Source organism: Vulpes vulpes, chromosome 3 (genome assembly GCF_048418805.1).
Source record: "Vulpes vulpes isolate BD-2025 chromosome 3, VulVul3, whole genome shotgun sequence".
Taxonomy (NCBI): domain Eukaryota; kingdom Metazoa; phylum Chordata; class Mammalia; order Carnivora; family Canidae; genus Vulpes; species Vulpes vulpes.
The window spans coordinates 5,524,882-5,541,574 of record NC_132782.1 but is presented as its reverse complement, the minus strand read 5'-3'; positions in this window follow the sequence as shown (position 1 = coordinate 5,541,574).

The following is a 16,693-nucleotide window of genomic DNA, read 5'->3' as shown; positions in this document are numbered from 1 at the left end:
CCCAATTTTTAAAAATGGGCAAAAGATTAAAACAAAAACTTCACAAAGTAGAGATATTGACAACAAATAAGCACATAAAACGATGTTCAACATCATTAATCATTAGAAAAATGCAAATTAAAACCACAATGAAATATACCACATATGTATTAGGATGGCTCAACAACAGCAACAACAAAGGAAAATACAGCATCCTGATGAAGATGTGGGCAACTGAAACTCTCATCCATGGCTGGTGGGAATGCAAATTGGTAGAGCCTCTTTGGAAGTGGTATGACTGTTTCTTGTAAAATTTCTTATAACATTAATCACATACTTACTGTGTGACTAACAATCCAGTTTCTAGGAGTTTTCCCAAGAGAAATGAAAACACATGGTGCACAAAAATCTATGCATGACTGTTTTAACAGCTCTATTCATAATGGATAAACGTTAGAAACAATCCAAAAGCCCATCAAATGTAGAATAGATAAACAAATTCCAGCATATCCATACAATAGAATATAACTCAGCAAGTCGTGCCTGGGCGGCTTAGTTAAACATCTGACTCTTGTTTTCAGCTCAGGTCATGATCTCAGGGTCATTAGATCAAGCCCCATGTGGGGCTCCACACTGAGCGTGGAGCCTGCTTAAGAGTCTCTCCCCTTCCCTCTCTCTCTGCTCCTCCCCACCCCCTTGTGCTCTCTCTCTCAAAAAATAATTACTCAGTAATAATAATCAAAAAACAGATATTTAGATGCAACAACACGGATGAATCTCAAAAGCATTATGCTAAATGAAAAAAGCAAGACTTAAAAGCCAGTTAACTGTACAACTCCATTTGTAAGACATTCGTGAAAAGTCAAAACTACGGGAAAAGAAATTAGATTTGATTGCCAGAGGAGAGGGTGGGGAGACTGGTTTAACCACAGAAATTTCTGTGATGATAGAAATGTTCTATATCTGCTCAGACCAATATGGCAGCCACATACCACATTTGATTTGGGTGCTTGAAATGTGGCTCGTGCAATGGAGAAATCAAATTTTAAATTTGATGAAAATTAAGTAATTACATAATTTTAATTAAAAATTAAATATTAATATAAATAACTACATGTGGTTTGTGGCTATTTATTGGATGGTGCACAGGTCTGGAGCATAAAACCTAGATGTATGATTGGCTTCTATTTCTGCAAGATCCAGGGAGCCAGGAAGGCATCAAAGGGCAGCCATCTCTTAGAAGAGGCTGCCCTGAGGGCTGCCTGATGGGACCAGAATATAATGCATGTCCAGGCAAGGAAGGCTTCTTCTGAGCAAATGTTTATTTTACCATGAAGTAATGTTGAGTAGAATTATTTCACCTCATTCATGAGCAAGGCCTTCAACAATGGATTTGTGTTGTGACCTTCTGGAGGGCAAGTTAATAGGCAACATTTTCATTATGAAAACCATTATTCTCACAGCTCTGAATAAAAAAACCTTTAGAATGTGTGCTCCTGAAATTCAAGTAGGACCCCTGTGATCCAAGATAACAGGAGTGGTGGTGTCCAGGAGGTGATGGTGAAGGAGGGATAACCAAGGAAATGTGAGGGGTGTAAGTAATTAGAATCCTTAGGGCATCCCCTCTCTATTCTATCCTTCCCAAATCTTATTAAAGATTTTATTTGAGAGAGAGAAAGAGAGCTCAGGCAGGGGGAGAGGCAGAGGGAGAAGGAGAGAGAATCTCAAGCAGATTCCCTGCTGAACACAGAGCCTAACTTGGGGCTCAATCCCACAACCGTGAGATCATGACCTGAGTCGAAATCAAAAGATGCTTAACTGACTGACTCACCCAGGTGGTCCCCAATCCTGCATATTTAACATGAGCCTCACCGATGAATAGGCAGTGTGCTAACATTGGTTTCCTTCTACCCCCAAATAGAAAATATCCCCGAGTCATTAACAGCCCTGTAAATAGGGGTATGTAAAGGAGGCATAATCTACAGAGAGACAACGGACCTATTTTACTGTAGAAACATGAGAAGAAGAAGGGAAATGGGAAAATAAGGCCCACATGTTTTTCCTTCCAGGCCTCTTCCAGCATGTTCCTCCCCACTCTGACACCATCTCTGCTTCCACAGCAACAGGTCTGGAGCCCCAATTCTACTCACTTGGTGCAGGTGTACCACCGTGGGGCAGCCCCTCAGGGTGGTGGGGTCCCCCCTTGCTCTATCGTACGGAAGTCATTAAAACCCCTGGGCTGTTTTGCAGGCTGTGAGGTGAGGATAGCCTGGATTCTTTACTTTGAAGATTGACTAGAGCTTCCATCAGGATGAAAGCCTCATCCAAAAAAGGCAACGTGTTATTACCCTTTAAATAGGCTTATAAACCTCATTTTAAGAGGGATATTGGTCGAGTTAACTGTAATGGGAGAGTAGTTCTGCAAGGACCAAAGTATTTGAAATTGTGCTTAGTAATGCTAAAAGCCTAATAAAACGGCTTCTCATGACAGTGAAGTTGCCGGATAGCTTTTTGTCTTTTAAGTGAAAGGACAATATAACAGTAAAGACATTAATAATGTTTTAAAATCATACAACACTTTCATCATAGTACTTTCTTCTTTTAATTTGTGTGTGGGTAGCCATTATTAGCCTCTTCATACCATCACAGTTTCGCACTGTGCATTTCATTTTCATATTTTGCTTTTTTTCCTCTTAACATTAATTATATACAGAATCTAATGTCCGGTTTTGAAAGTATGAGAAATACAGGTCAGTCTAGCGGCAGGAAAGCTAACCAGGAAGAGGATGACCCTTGTGTGCAGGGGTGGCTTAGAGGGAAGCCCCCTTCAAGGGGCCCTGTCCCCTGTTATATAAGATGCCTCTGAGCTTCCAGGGCCTGCCTGGGGTTACCAGCTTCCTCTATTTTCTTTTAAGATTTTATTTATTTATTCATGAGAGACACAGGCAGAGGGAGAAGCAGGCTCCTTGCAGGGAGCCCGATGTGGGACTCGATCCCAGGTGGAATCACGACCTGAGCTGAAGGCAGATGCTCAACCACTGAGCCACCCAGGTGTCCCGCTTCCTTTGTTTTTAAGATATAGTATGCTCTCCCCTCAAATTCCCCTGGAATTTTCCTGTCCTCCAGAGACTTTTTTTGTTTTTTTGAGAGAGAGAGAGAGAGAGACAGAGAGAGAGAGAGAGAGAAAACACCCAGTGGGCAGAGGTAGGGTCAGAGGGAGAGGGACAACCTTAAGCCGGGGCTCAATTTCATAACTCTCAGCAGAAATCAAGAGTTGGATGCCTAACTGACTGAGCCACTCAGGTGCTGCTAAATTCCTAGTATGCAGCAGCAAACTTGTGCCGTCTTCTCTATTTGCCAGACCCGAAACAAAGAATCCAGTACTAATTCAGAGGTGTACGTAGGGAGCTTTCCCCTGAGTTATCATGCAGGCAGACACCTTTGCAGATAGGGGACTACCCAGCAATGAAAGAGTCTGGATTCTGTGTGCAGGATGGCATATAAGCATAGCTTGGATATTAGCCGATCTTGATAACAAGATAAACAGCGAAGAGGATACTTTCTCTGGCCTTGGCCTTTGGAGGCTTTGTGGTGGGTGTTAGAGCAAAGAGACAAATAATCTTCTTTAGAAGACAGTTACAGTCACTTGTTCGTAGAAGTACACTGGAGATGATTAGCAAAAACACTAATTTCTGCAAACCCCTACCTTCCCCACCTCCTATAAAGTAAAAAATGTATTTACCCCATTTTACAGGTGGGAAAAGGCCATAAAGGGAAATAAAGAGAGGCAAATGAGTTGTTACCTGTTGTAAAATGGCAGAGCAATGATTGGAAGTGGCTATTGACCCACTGTTGACACAATCTTTATTATCATCCCAGAGCTTGACTCATGAAGCATCTGAGAAGTCACACTGGGAATCTGTGTAAGACACAGACAAGAAAACAGCCCGAGAGCAGCACACCCTGAGCAGCAGATGCTCATAATAAACCATGCATGTCACAGGGATGAATATGTTTTCCGTGTGCTAGAAAGGTCCAGGTACCAACGATTCTGAAAGGAGTCCCAGCTGTAGCCAAACTGGCCTCGGGAAAGAGAGGCCTTGCAAGGTCGCCAGCCACCAGGCTTTTGCGGGTCAGTGTTTGACTGGATCCACTCTGGGCATGACTTCCCTCCTCTCCCGCCCAGGGCCCTGCCTGCTTTTCCAGTCGGAGGAAAAACTAGAGTTGGAAATTCATAGCAGACATTTTTGCTGTAATTTTTTCTTTAGCCTATATCAGTTTATTTTAGTGCTTTATTTTCCCCTTTGATTTCATTCAGTATTTTCTCTGCTGTTTCCCCATTGCATGTGCTCTAGTTGGAGTATTGGGCACGTTATAGGGCGAGGACATATTTGCCTGTGGGAGGGCCTCCTTGCACTGCCACACGGGGTAGAGGACTGGATTTCTGAGCCTGAGGATCTCTTTATGTGGATCCTGAGTCCTGGAGTCATGTGATGGTCCCTCTTCCTCTGTAAGTCCCACCCTACTTTTGGGAAAATTCTCCCATTGAAGGACTTACTGTGGTATCTGTATCAGCAACACCCTGTCTTAAGTCTCCTACAAATTAGTCAATTTAACATCTCTGAAGATTGTTACATTTTTAATTCATTCAACAGTTAATATATTCATGTAATTCAAAACTCAAAAGATGCAAAAAGGTATATAGTGAATCTATATGCCCTTCCTCCTCTGATTGCCTCCCCAGAAACCTCTAAGTCCCCTTTCCAGGGCAACTGAGATAATCAATTTCCAAGGTATTTTAGGCATTCAGAAGAAATTCATACATATATTTTTTTTTCTTTTTATAACACACATGATAATATGTACATACATTATTATGTACCTATGGCTCAGCAGTTTAGTGCCTGCCTTCGGCCCAGGGTGTGATCCTGGGGTCCTGGGATGGAGTCCCACATTGGGCTCCTGCAGGGAGCCTGCTTCTCCCTCTGCCTGTGTCTCTGCCTCTTTCTATCTCTCATGAATAAATAAATAAAATCTTAAAAAAAAAAAAGATTTAAGTTGTTTCTAACCATTTTACTATTTCAAAAAGTGTTACAGTGAACCATCTTGTACAAAGGCAACTTTGCTTGTGTATGCAAGTTTATCTATAAGATAAATCCTTAGAAACAGATTGGTGTATCAAAAGGTAGGTGCTTTTGTAAAACGGAAGTTGCCTTCCATGAAAGTTGGAGGGCAATTTCTATCAGAAATATAGGAATGCCTTTTCCCTCATTATCTTGCCAATATGCCAACTTTTGATCTTTGTCAAGCTGATAGGTGAAAAATGGTATTTATTTTTAATTTACATTTCTCTTAGTATGAAGAGGAGTTGAAAAATTTTTAATGCTTAAGACATGTTTGTTTTCTTTCTGTTGTGAGTTGTTTATTCATAAATTATGTTGATTCTTCTATTGATTTGTTGGTGTTTTGGTCATTTTTAATATGGCTTTTTAGAAACTCTCCATATTGCTAGCCTAATAAGCAATGCTTTGATAACTCTTTTGTGTAAATTAGAAAATATTATAAATTATTGGTGTATAGGTCAAAAGTCTCCTCTAGGGCAGCCCCGGTGGCTCAGGAGTTTAGCACTGCCTTCAGCCTAGGGTGTGATCCTGAAGACCCAGGATCAAGTCCCACATCGGGCTCCCTGCATGGAGCCTGCTTCCCCCTCTGCCTGTGTCTCTGCCTCTCTCTCTCTCTGTGTCTCTCATGAATAAATAAATAAAATCTTAAAAAAAAAAAAGTCTCCTCTAGAAGAACTTTATTTTTAATGCTGTTACATATTCATTAGACAAAAACCTTTTTAAAAATTTAAGATTGTATTTATTTATTTATTTATTTATTTATTTATTTGAGAGAGAGCACACATGAGTGGGGGTAGGGGCAAAGGGAGAAGGAGAAGCAGACTCCACGCTGAGCACAGAGCGCTTTGTGGAGCTCCATCCTGGGATCCAGAGATCATGACCCGAGCTAAAGGCAGATACTTAACTGACTGAGCCACCCAGGCGCTCCAAACAAAAACCTTTCATTATTGATATTTTCTAACATACACAGAAATAGAGAGAACAGCATAACAAACTTCCACGCACTAATACCCAGCTCCAGCAATCGTCTGCACGTGGCCAATTTTATTTCATTTTCATCTATAATCTCTTCCTGCTACCCTCTACCCTCCCACAAAACTTCCCTTGCCTCTTAGACTGTTAAGATGCAAAATCCTTGGTGTTCTATAATTTTGCTATAATGATTGTTACTGTTTTAAAATATTACTCTTACGTCTTCTAAGCGAAATCCACTGTCATTTTTTAATATCATCAAATATTGAGTCAGTATTCAAACTTGCCTGATTGTCTCCTAAGTTTTTTGCTACAAATGGTTTGTTCACACCAGAATCCAAACCCACGTACATTTTGCATTGGGTTGGTGCATCTCTTAAATCCTTTAAATCTGTAGATTCCTCTCCCTTATTTTTTTCTTGCAATTGTTTAAGAAGGTGGGTCTGTAGTCCTGTAGAACTTGAGACACTCTAGATTTTGTTAGATTTGTCATATTGCTTTTTAACATGTTTTTCCTGTTCTCTTGTATTTCCTACAAATTGGTGCTCAGAACTAAAGGCTTGCTCTGTTTCAAGTTTGATTTTTTTTTTAATGTGGCAAGTATATTTCAGGGGTGTTATTGTGCACTTCTGTTGAATTATGTCAAGAGACACATAAAATCTGGTTGTCTGGGTATTGAGTTTGATTGGCAGTTTAGCTGACATTCTGCTTTTGAAGAAGGCTATTAGGTATAGAAAACAAAACTTGTCTCTATAGAAAATGAAGTGCCAGAGGAGAGACCCACAGCTTCCCTTTGGGAGGAGAGAATACGCAATGCGGGGAACTGGCTTTCATATTTAATACAGTAAAAGGCTTAGAACCACACTGTGTTCTTTTAGTTCAGGCTCCTTTTAGTCTTCTTCTTCTTCTTCTTCTTTTTTTTTTTTTTAAGATTTTATTTATTTGAGAGAGAGTGAGCAAAAAGAGGGTGAGCGAGTGAGCGCCCATGCATGGGGTGTGGGAGAGGGAGAAAGAGAGTCCCTGTGGAGCCAGACCCAGGCCTGGATCCCAGGACCCAGGATCACAACCTGAGCTGAAGGCCGATGCTCAACCCACTGAGCCACCCAGGAACCCCCAGGCTCCCTTTTAGTCTTAATATCAGGTATTTGGAGGACATATATGTTGGCTTACTGTATCAACATGTATTTGTATTTCTGGAGTTTTTCTACCTTCTTATCTTTTTCATTTGACTTTGAATAAGGATTTTTTCATCTTGCTTATTACATCCCACTTTTAGAAGCACTTCTGTGGGGGGATGCCTGGGTGGCTCAGTGGTGGAGCCTCTGTGTCAGCCCAGGGTGTGATCCTGGGGTCCTGGGATCGAGTCCTGTGTTGGGCTCTCTGTATGGGGCCTGCTTCTCCCTCTGCCTGTGTCTCTGCCTGTCTCTCTCTGTGTCTCTCATGAATAAATAAATACAATCTTAAAAAAAAAAAAGATGCTTCTGCCAGCTGCCTCTGAAAGGTCAGTGAAAGTCTAGAGCTTGGAACATCTCTCTCCAGGAGCTTCCGATACCTGACATCTCAGCTGTGACCACGCCGGCCCTCACTTTCTAAGTGTCTTCCTGTCTCCGAGCTTTCACGCCCCTCCACTTTCTGTACCCCCCGCCCTGGCTGATGCTCAGCCTTCCATGACCCTGCTGCTCTGAGATGATCTGCTGTCACCCCCATCGTCCCGGTTCTAATGCTTTGCACGGTTGATGAATGAAGAAGCTTCATTTGGACCAATTCACGGGGTCCTCAAGGAGTAACTTGTTGAAAGAGAATCAAGTTTCTTTGCTTTGTGCTACATTAGAAACTATATTTCTTCAAAGACAAGTAGCCCCCATGATTTCTCAGTGGAAAACGACTTTCTCTAAAGCCATTCTACACTGGCAGCAATGTTTCTAGTGCTTACACATTTAGATGAAGTGAACTTCATGGTCATTTTAGGTAAGAGATCATTCTCTATTATTCACATAAGTAGAAATACAACTGTGAATAATCTTATTTTCTGAATGGTTTTAAAACTCTCTCAATCCTATTAGTCAATCCTACTTTAACCATAAAGAATGACTTGCCTAAACATAACTTATGATAATCCTGTTATGAAACATGAAGTGATAAACTGATGCAATTGCAAGCAAAGTCTCTTCTTTCAAAGGTTTCCACAGATGCCCCAACTCTGGGCCTCCTCTTCCCTGTGGGTATGAAAGAAATGACAATAATCTGCCTTTAAAAAAAAAGATTTTATTTATTTATTCATGAGAGACACAGAGAGAGAGAGAGAGGCAGAGACACAGGCCGAGGGAGAAGCAGCCTACACATGGGGAGCTTGATGAGGGACTCAATCCCAGGACCTGGGGATCAAGACCTGAGCCAAAGGCAGATGCTCAACCACAGGAGCCCCAGTAATCTGTCTTTAAGTCGGAGATGTGTGTTGATGTGGGCTGGGGAGTGGACACGCTTAGAAAGGAGGCACATGTGCTCTGTTCTCTGGACACTGTGCTGTGGGTGTGTGTGGTGATCGAGGTTCTTTAGAAATTGAAAAATTAATGAAAATCTGAAGATACTGACAGGCCTTGTAGAATTTTATTTCAACTGTGGTTGAAGAGAAGTAGTAAGAAAATGCCACTGTCCTAAAATAATATGCTCTTTAATAGCACTGGTTGGTAATTAAAAAAATAAGACACACATACGTATGTTAACATTTTATACTATATTAATAAATGTTGTGGATTACATTACCCAGTCTGATTTCTGAATTAAGAAACCTTTTCAAGGTAGAGAATGATAAAACAATTCCTTTTTTCCTCTAAGACCACAACTAAATATAGATTTTTAAAAATAGTCCCTTCATTCTATTTGCTTTACTCGAATTACATGCTATTTGAAATTCTGTGTCTGCATGTGCATATGGAAAAAGTCACAGATTTTAAGATGGAAGAAGTCAGGACAAGAACTTTGACTGGATTCTGGGTCTCTTCAGCCCCTGGATTGATTTTAACAGGCTAATTTGCAACATCTGCCTTTTTATCTTTGCATGCGCTGGTGGGGGCGGGGAGTGGGAGAGTGGAATCTGCTTATTATTCAGATCACATGGCATGTGGTTGGCACAAAATAAATGCATGTTTTTGGTGCTGAGAATAATAGGAAGGACAATGGTGAGAAGTATTTTGATCTCAATTGTGTGGTATCAGAACAGTCACCCAGCAAGTTGGCTTCTCCAACTTCCAGAATTCCACCTCAAGAAGGGAGAGCCTTTCTATTCCAGGTCACCTAAGAGTCTTACTGAAGCACTTGGAAGACAAAATGCCAATCACTTGTGATAAACAATAATTTTATTTCTCCTCTGTGACCAGTGTGTATTCTGTGAAGACAGAAATTACAAGAAAAGTATCTTAAGCTGTGAACTACGGAAAGGATAAGAAAATAGCTACGGTAGCAGGAAGTGAATGGAAATGTTAAAGAGCGGGCAGGAAAGACAGAAGAAAGTAAGCAGGAAGATGCAAAGAACACCTGGTATAACATGAGAGTTGGTGGAGAAGTGGAGGAGTCAGGGGTGGAGAAGTGGAGGAGTCAGGAGGGGAGGAGTCAGGGGGGCTCTTAAAATCCAAGAGCCACCTATCTAGATAACTGGGCCCTACTGAGATGCCAGCGGCCTGTGTTTTGAAGCCAGCAGGAAATGCTTCAGAAAAGCAGCAATATCCTTTGCTGCACCTCATTCAATTTCGAAGTAGAAATGTCAATAGGCTTGTGTGCCCGTGCTTCCCAAGCCAGGGTCATTTTCATGTTTTGTGTCGGGGTGTAGAACATGGGGCCCTCAAAAGAGTATTTCTTCTAAAAATAAGCTTACTGAAAATCAACTTTCATTAAATTTTCTTGCACATTCCAAATGCACTCTGGGTCTTTTCCGAGCATGCCAGGTCCCAACTCCTTTGAAGAGAAAAACAGCTCTAGTCTAAACACCCCCTTCACTGTTTTCTGTCGCCCAGACTCCATGTTCAGAAAGATTTTTGCCTGTCAAACTGCATTCGATAAGCAAGTCAAATTTCTACTTTTCTTCACCAAAGCTGTGGTTGGACATTTCTTGACTGCTGCTAAGGTCACCCCGCCTGGGAAGCGGGGTGGCAGTTTGGCCCCTTGACTGACCAGACTGGTGCAGAGTCTGTTTGGGCAGTTTGTTTAAATTGAATTTGAATATTTTTAGATGGGATGGGTCCTCTTTAGTCTGCCAAGAGTGACACCATCCCTTATGGGATTTCTTCTACTTCATGCATTGGATGGTCTGGCTCTTGGAGGCCCCTGCTGGGAGAGTGGATGGTTTCACTGTACTTCTGGATCGTGAGTGCTCATCTTCATGGTCCCTGAGCAGCCTGAAGACTCCAGCATGGGGAGCATAATTGTTTCTACGACATAATCCATGTCGTTGGGGGGTGATGTGATCATGTCTTGAGGGTCTCTTAATTGCCAGCTACCTCTTTGAAGAAATTTTTTTTTTTAATCAACTTTTTAGTATTTTGCTTAACTTTCGTACCCTCATTTGGCCATAATGTCCTTATGGCAAATGATCACTAAGGCAATATAGAAACTCTCTTATCTCAGGTTCTTTGTTCTCCATTTGCTTATTTGGTTCTTCTTTTCATCTTTTCATCGCTCTTTGATCTTTAGCAGAGAGGAAAACCAGCCCTGTGCAGAAAAGAATTCAAAATAACTTTTTAAAACGTCCAATAATATCCTCCTCTGCTTTTTTTTTTTTTTAAAAAGGAAACTTCATCTCAATATTAGAGAAAAGATATACTTTAAGCTTTGCCTAAAAAGTCCTACCTATTTGATGCTGTAGTTACCATTGTACAATTAATGAAGATTTGTTAAAAATAAATAAATAAATAAAAAGGTGAGGGGCGCCTGGTTGGCTCAGACAGTAGATGCAACTCCTGATCTTGAGTTCATGAGTTCAAGGTTCACATTGGGCATAGAGATAACTTAAAAAAAAAAAAAAAAGGCAAGTTCCTCTGCTATAATCTTAGTTTTCTTTTTTATAACGTAATTTGTTTTTAAATTACACTGATATCAAAATACATGCCCCAGCTTTGCTGCCGAAATTCTGCCTGGATTCAAAATGAGGCAGAAGAACATAACTTTGTGTAAGGCATTCATCACAAGAGGAAAGAAAATAGCAGGTGGTAATAATGTGGATGACAATCACAGATTCTCAGGGCAAGAAGAGCCTTTAGAAATCAGCTTAACAGACTCATTGTACTTTATTTTGGATTACAGTATCATTTCTGCAATGCCTCCAAATTTCTATTCCGTAAGTTTATTCAAGATGGAAAATACCATATGTTTTTTAAACATGACTAAGAATTCAAAGCTTCAGCTAAAAGAAAAGCTCACTCTCTTTTGACCTTAACTCTGTAAATCTGAGAAGAATAATTTAAGAGGCAGGATAGCACACAGATTTCAACATCTGAAGAATCTGGATTTGAATACTATTCTCACCCCTTATCAGCTATGAAAGTTTGGAGATAACTCTCTCTGAGTCTCTCACATTTCTGCACTTGTGATAGTTTTCGTATCAGATAATTCTTTCAAGGGTGTCTATAGAGTGAATGGCCTTAGATGATCAAGTGTCTCCCTCCAGGGCACTGGGCACATTTGTCGTTACTCAAGATAATACAAATAATGTCTCTTTTGGGGGCAAAAAGTGGGCAAGCTTACTAACAACTATAAGATTGAGGGGTTCCTCAGCTTGGGGTTCCTTAGTTGTGAGTGTGTGAGCACCACACCTGGGCTGCTCCCTACTGCCTTTGTAGGATTTGGGGAGCATGGGAAACTGGAATGATCCATTATCCTGGCTTGCCTGGAAGATTCAATGCTGAAACTGAAAAAGTCCTAGGCAAACTGGGATGGATGGTCACTCTAACTAGGAAACTGATGTATACACAAAGCTCAGGGAGTCTGCTGTGCCAGGAAAATAATTTTTAAAAAAGATTGATTGATTGATTTGAGAGAGGGGGGGAGAGAGAGAATCTCAAGCAGACTCCCCTCTGAGCATAGAGCTGGTTTGAGGCTCTATTTCATGACCCTGAGATCATGACCTGAGCTGAAATCAAGAATTGCACACTTAATCAACTGAGCCACTCAGGTACCCCAAGAAAATTATTGTTTTGGTCTCTGACCCAAGAGTTTCATGTCTTCTGCACATGAAATTGGTAGACTAGTTCATTAATTTACAAGTAGGGTAAATCTCAGACCCTTCAGTTCTTCACAGTGAGATATTTGGCAAGTACCTCCCTAAACCTTAGTTTTCTTAACTATAAAATGGAGGTAATAACATCTGCTTCAAAGAGTTGTGAGGATATAGAAAATGGTGCATGTAAAGCCTGAGCACCACGCCCAGGATATAACAGGTCCTCAACAGACAGACAGTTGCTACTTAATTACTACAATTCTTGTTAGGTAGAATTGTTCTAATCCAATCATTTCTTCGATTGGGTTGTGTATATCTTCCTCTCAGGGTCTTCACACAAGAGAACACAGCAGATTAGAAAATGTTCAATTAAGTATTTTTGAATATTTTTGTTGCCAAGATCAAACTGATTCATGATTGAGTCTAGTTACTAATTAAAATGTCCCCCAACCGGATGATTCCATGACCCTATTTAGTTACTGCACATTTTGTAAAGGGTTTTTTAACCTGGCAAAACAGTGTCTAGTGGTATTCAACAAATCAAGTTTGACTTCCTCCCTTAAGGATCTCCAGGAGATAATAAGATTAAAGCCCCAGGTAACACTCTTCAGAGATTATTTGCTCAGCATCATGTGGAAACATTTTGCTTCTATCACATGAGATAAATGTCACAGATACACCTGTTAATCTTAGCTGCTATGGTGAACAAAGCTGAAAAAAATAACATTTCCATCATTATTTGTATTTCCAAAGATTTTATAGATATTTTTTGTTGTGAACATATATTTATGGTCCTTTCTTGTAAGAGTCAGACAGTTTTCTTTAGAGGAAAAAAGATTTTTTTTCTTTTTTTCTGGAGGTTTCAGAATAACAAACATCTGGGCAGTCTTGTGCTCATTTGGAGATGTGGATAATGTTCATATTTTGTGTGGCAGAGGAATGTAACATTCCTTTCATGGGTTACAAGTAAAGCATATTTCAACTGAATGCGGTTATGAGATGATTTGAAACTGTCTAGGAAATGGATCCATTTGAGGCACTATGATTATACCTCAGTTAGCTAGTTCATTTTTGTGTGGGTAAGACAAGAATGACAAACAGAAATGAAAACCCAGTGCCTCCGCCTCTACTCGGATGTGATCAAGAGCGGATAGAGTTCATGCATTATTCTATTTTTGTTCTGAAACACTGATTTCCATTTCACTTGCAGGCTCAGTTCAGTTCTGGTTGTTTTGCAAATGTAACATGAGACTCAGTAAATTCACTCCTAGGCCATCAGACTTTATCTTTTCTGAACTGACAACTGCCTTGGTATTTTCCTTGGATCAAAAATGCGATTTATAGCTCGATGTTTATCTGTAGGAAATAGAATACATTCAGACGTCTTGCCTAAAGGAGCCAATTAAATTCTTAGTGTGATGTAATCATACAGACGTGGGGTATCCCTCTCTGGCCAGAGTTGAAAATCCTCCAATAGCGTCAAATGTTCTGTTGGTCTCTGTACATGATAAGGAAACTAGACCCACCAAGTAATGAGCATGAATATACATTTTTGTTTATCTCATTTACTTTTATGAATGTAAAACAAGACATATATTGTGAACACAATCTTATTTTTGAAGAACTGTTTTTTTCATGTTTTCCTTCAGTTTAGTTACTTTGATTTGAGTCAGGAGTAGCTTTCTCTTTCTTTGGGTCAAACCTGTTGGCTTTGAATGTGTTTCCTTAACCCCAAAGCCTTTCCTTTAGACCTTGTCCCCTTTACTCTGCAGGCCCAAGGCCCTACACTTTGTCTTACTCTTGTGCTATTGGCAAGCTGTCTGCTGGCAGCTCCCTCCACAGGACTAGAGATGGTAGCCCTACGACTTTGATGAGGCTTCTCTCACCTTCTGCCTTCCTCCAGAGCTGGCCTCCATCCCTCCCCCATAGGTTTGCAGCTTTTAGTACTTCTGAAGGCTCATTTTTTGCTTCTGTTATATGGTTTCTAGAGCACTGAGAGAGAAGTTTGGGTAAGTTGTGGCCTCTGAGAATCCTGACCTCCTGGTCCAGGTCATGCTCCTGCATTCTGGTACAACCCTACTGTTTTATGTGCTGTGTATTAGTGTGCTAGGGCTGCCATAACAAAGTCCCACAAACTTAGTAGGCTGAACAACAGAAATTTATTGTCTCACAATTCTGATAGCCAGAAGTTCAAAGTCAATGCCAGTAGGGCATGCACTCTCTGAAGGTAAGAGAGAATGATTTGCTTCAGGCCTGCCTCCTAGCTTCTGATGGCCTCAGACATTCTTGGCTTGTAGATGATCATCTTTTCCCTGTGTTTTTACATTGGCTTCTTTCTGTGTGTCTGTCTTCATGTCTAAATCCTGCCTTTTTGTGAGGATAGTCCTTTTGGATTAGGGCTCACCCTCATGATGACCTCATATTAATTTGATTTTTGGTGAAGACCTTTTTTTTTTTTTTTTCAAATAAGGTCACATTCACAGGTATGTATGGGGGGTACTTCTTCATCTTTTAGAGGGACATAATTCAATTCATTATAGTTCCATCACTCTGCTCGTAGTGCAAGCCATGGGATGAGCCAGGCACCTGGCTCAACAGAAGTGAGCACTGATGTCCAACCAGGACCCTCACCCTAGGTCATGCTTTCTTGTTTTGCCACAACACACAGCCATGTTCCCCATGGGTTCAGCCATCAAAATGGCCTGGATTTTTCTAACCTGCACACAAGTTTACTTACAAGTCAGCTAAAGTCTCATGAGGTCAGCTTCTGATTTATTCATGGACATTAGCTATACTAAACAGATTTCTCCTCAATTCATTTTGCACTTGCATTCATGTATAAACTATCTAGTCTGTTTTGCTTTTAAAAATGGGCTTAGCTTTTCTTTTAGCAAAAATAGCGTCACTGTCATCATCTTTATAATCAATGCAAAATTTATTTTCTGTAAAATTCCAAGGTTCAGAGGAAAGAAGCCCAACAAACCTATACCATGTATCAGATGAAATAAGATCCAGATCGGCAACTTTGCCTGGCTTCCTGCCTCCCCTTCCATTCTGGTTTCACAAACATCTCACAGGCTCAACATATGAAAGTCTGGAAGGAACAATTATTGCCACTATTTTTTCACAGCATCCAATTGTGCAATGAAAATTGAGATCTGGACTTGCTTATTATTTGCAAAATTTCAAATATAGTTCACTTGTGGTTTGTAATTAACAGAAAATTCCCTCTACCACAGTGAGAACCTTCTCTCCCAAGAACATGATCGAGTGCTGAACACATTTGAATCACCTTCAAATCTTGTCACTGTCCATTAAATTCATTGGACAACGGTAGTTCAGGCTTAGCTTTCTAATTCTGGAGTTTGGCAAGCATGGACGGTATCTCGGTTGCTCATTGGGGATGGGAATGCCAGCTTTGGGGAGACCAGCCTGAATAGCATCTGCCTCTCCATTTAATGCTGACTCTGGGCTGGGTCTTGCCATGGATTCATCTGCCTGGGCATCTCTGCCAAATCTGTAGGGTAAATTTGAATGGGCCCAGAGACTGTTTCCCTGTCCATGATTTCTCCAGAGAGCTCAAAGGCACAGGACTCAGACAACAACCTGCTGATTTAGCAAGGTCAGTGGCTCACAGGTAAATCCCTGGTTGTGCATTGTTCTGAGGAGCTGGACAAGGTCTGTAAAAAACTGGTCAGTATAAGGCATAAGAAAGCCCAGGTATATTAGAGTCCACTATGAGGATATATTTAGGAGTAGATTAATGATTTTTTTTTTTTTTTTGTCAGCATGTATTGGTTTTTTAAATAAAGTCTGAACACATCCTTCTAAAGTTTTTAGATTAAACAGGAATTTTACACTGCCTTTTTCTTCTTTATCTATACTGATGGCTTAGTGCCTCACAGAAGAGCCTGTTTTGTGTTCATTAACTTGTATGTTAATACAAATATTGGAACAGAGTATTCCTGGATAGTGAAATCAGGGACCTGGGAACTCCAACGTGGATGGTAGAAAAGGCTCCAGAGAAGTATTGTAAGAGTGAAAAATTGAAGAGATGTGAGAAAATGACCCAGTGAAGGGGAGCTCTACTCTATAGAGATTTCCTCTCAGCCAGTGCTGGCCATCACAGGGTCAAGTCCTAGGGCCTGAGGGTGGCCATCTAGAGGCAGGGTTGGGGAGGTGCCGCAGCCCTCAAGGGCACAGTGGTAGCTTCCAACACCAGACCACTTCTGCAATGTGATTTTGGATAGTGTCCCCAAATGCCTCACCTCTGAGCATAGTTCTCCAGCCTTTCTGGCAATTTCTGGATGAACTACCCCAAATCCTCCCCATAAATTCCTTTTCTGCTTAATCAATCAAAGTCAGTTTCTGTCACTTATAGCTAAGGACCCTAATATGGGCATTCTGGAGG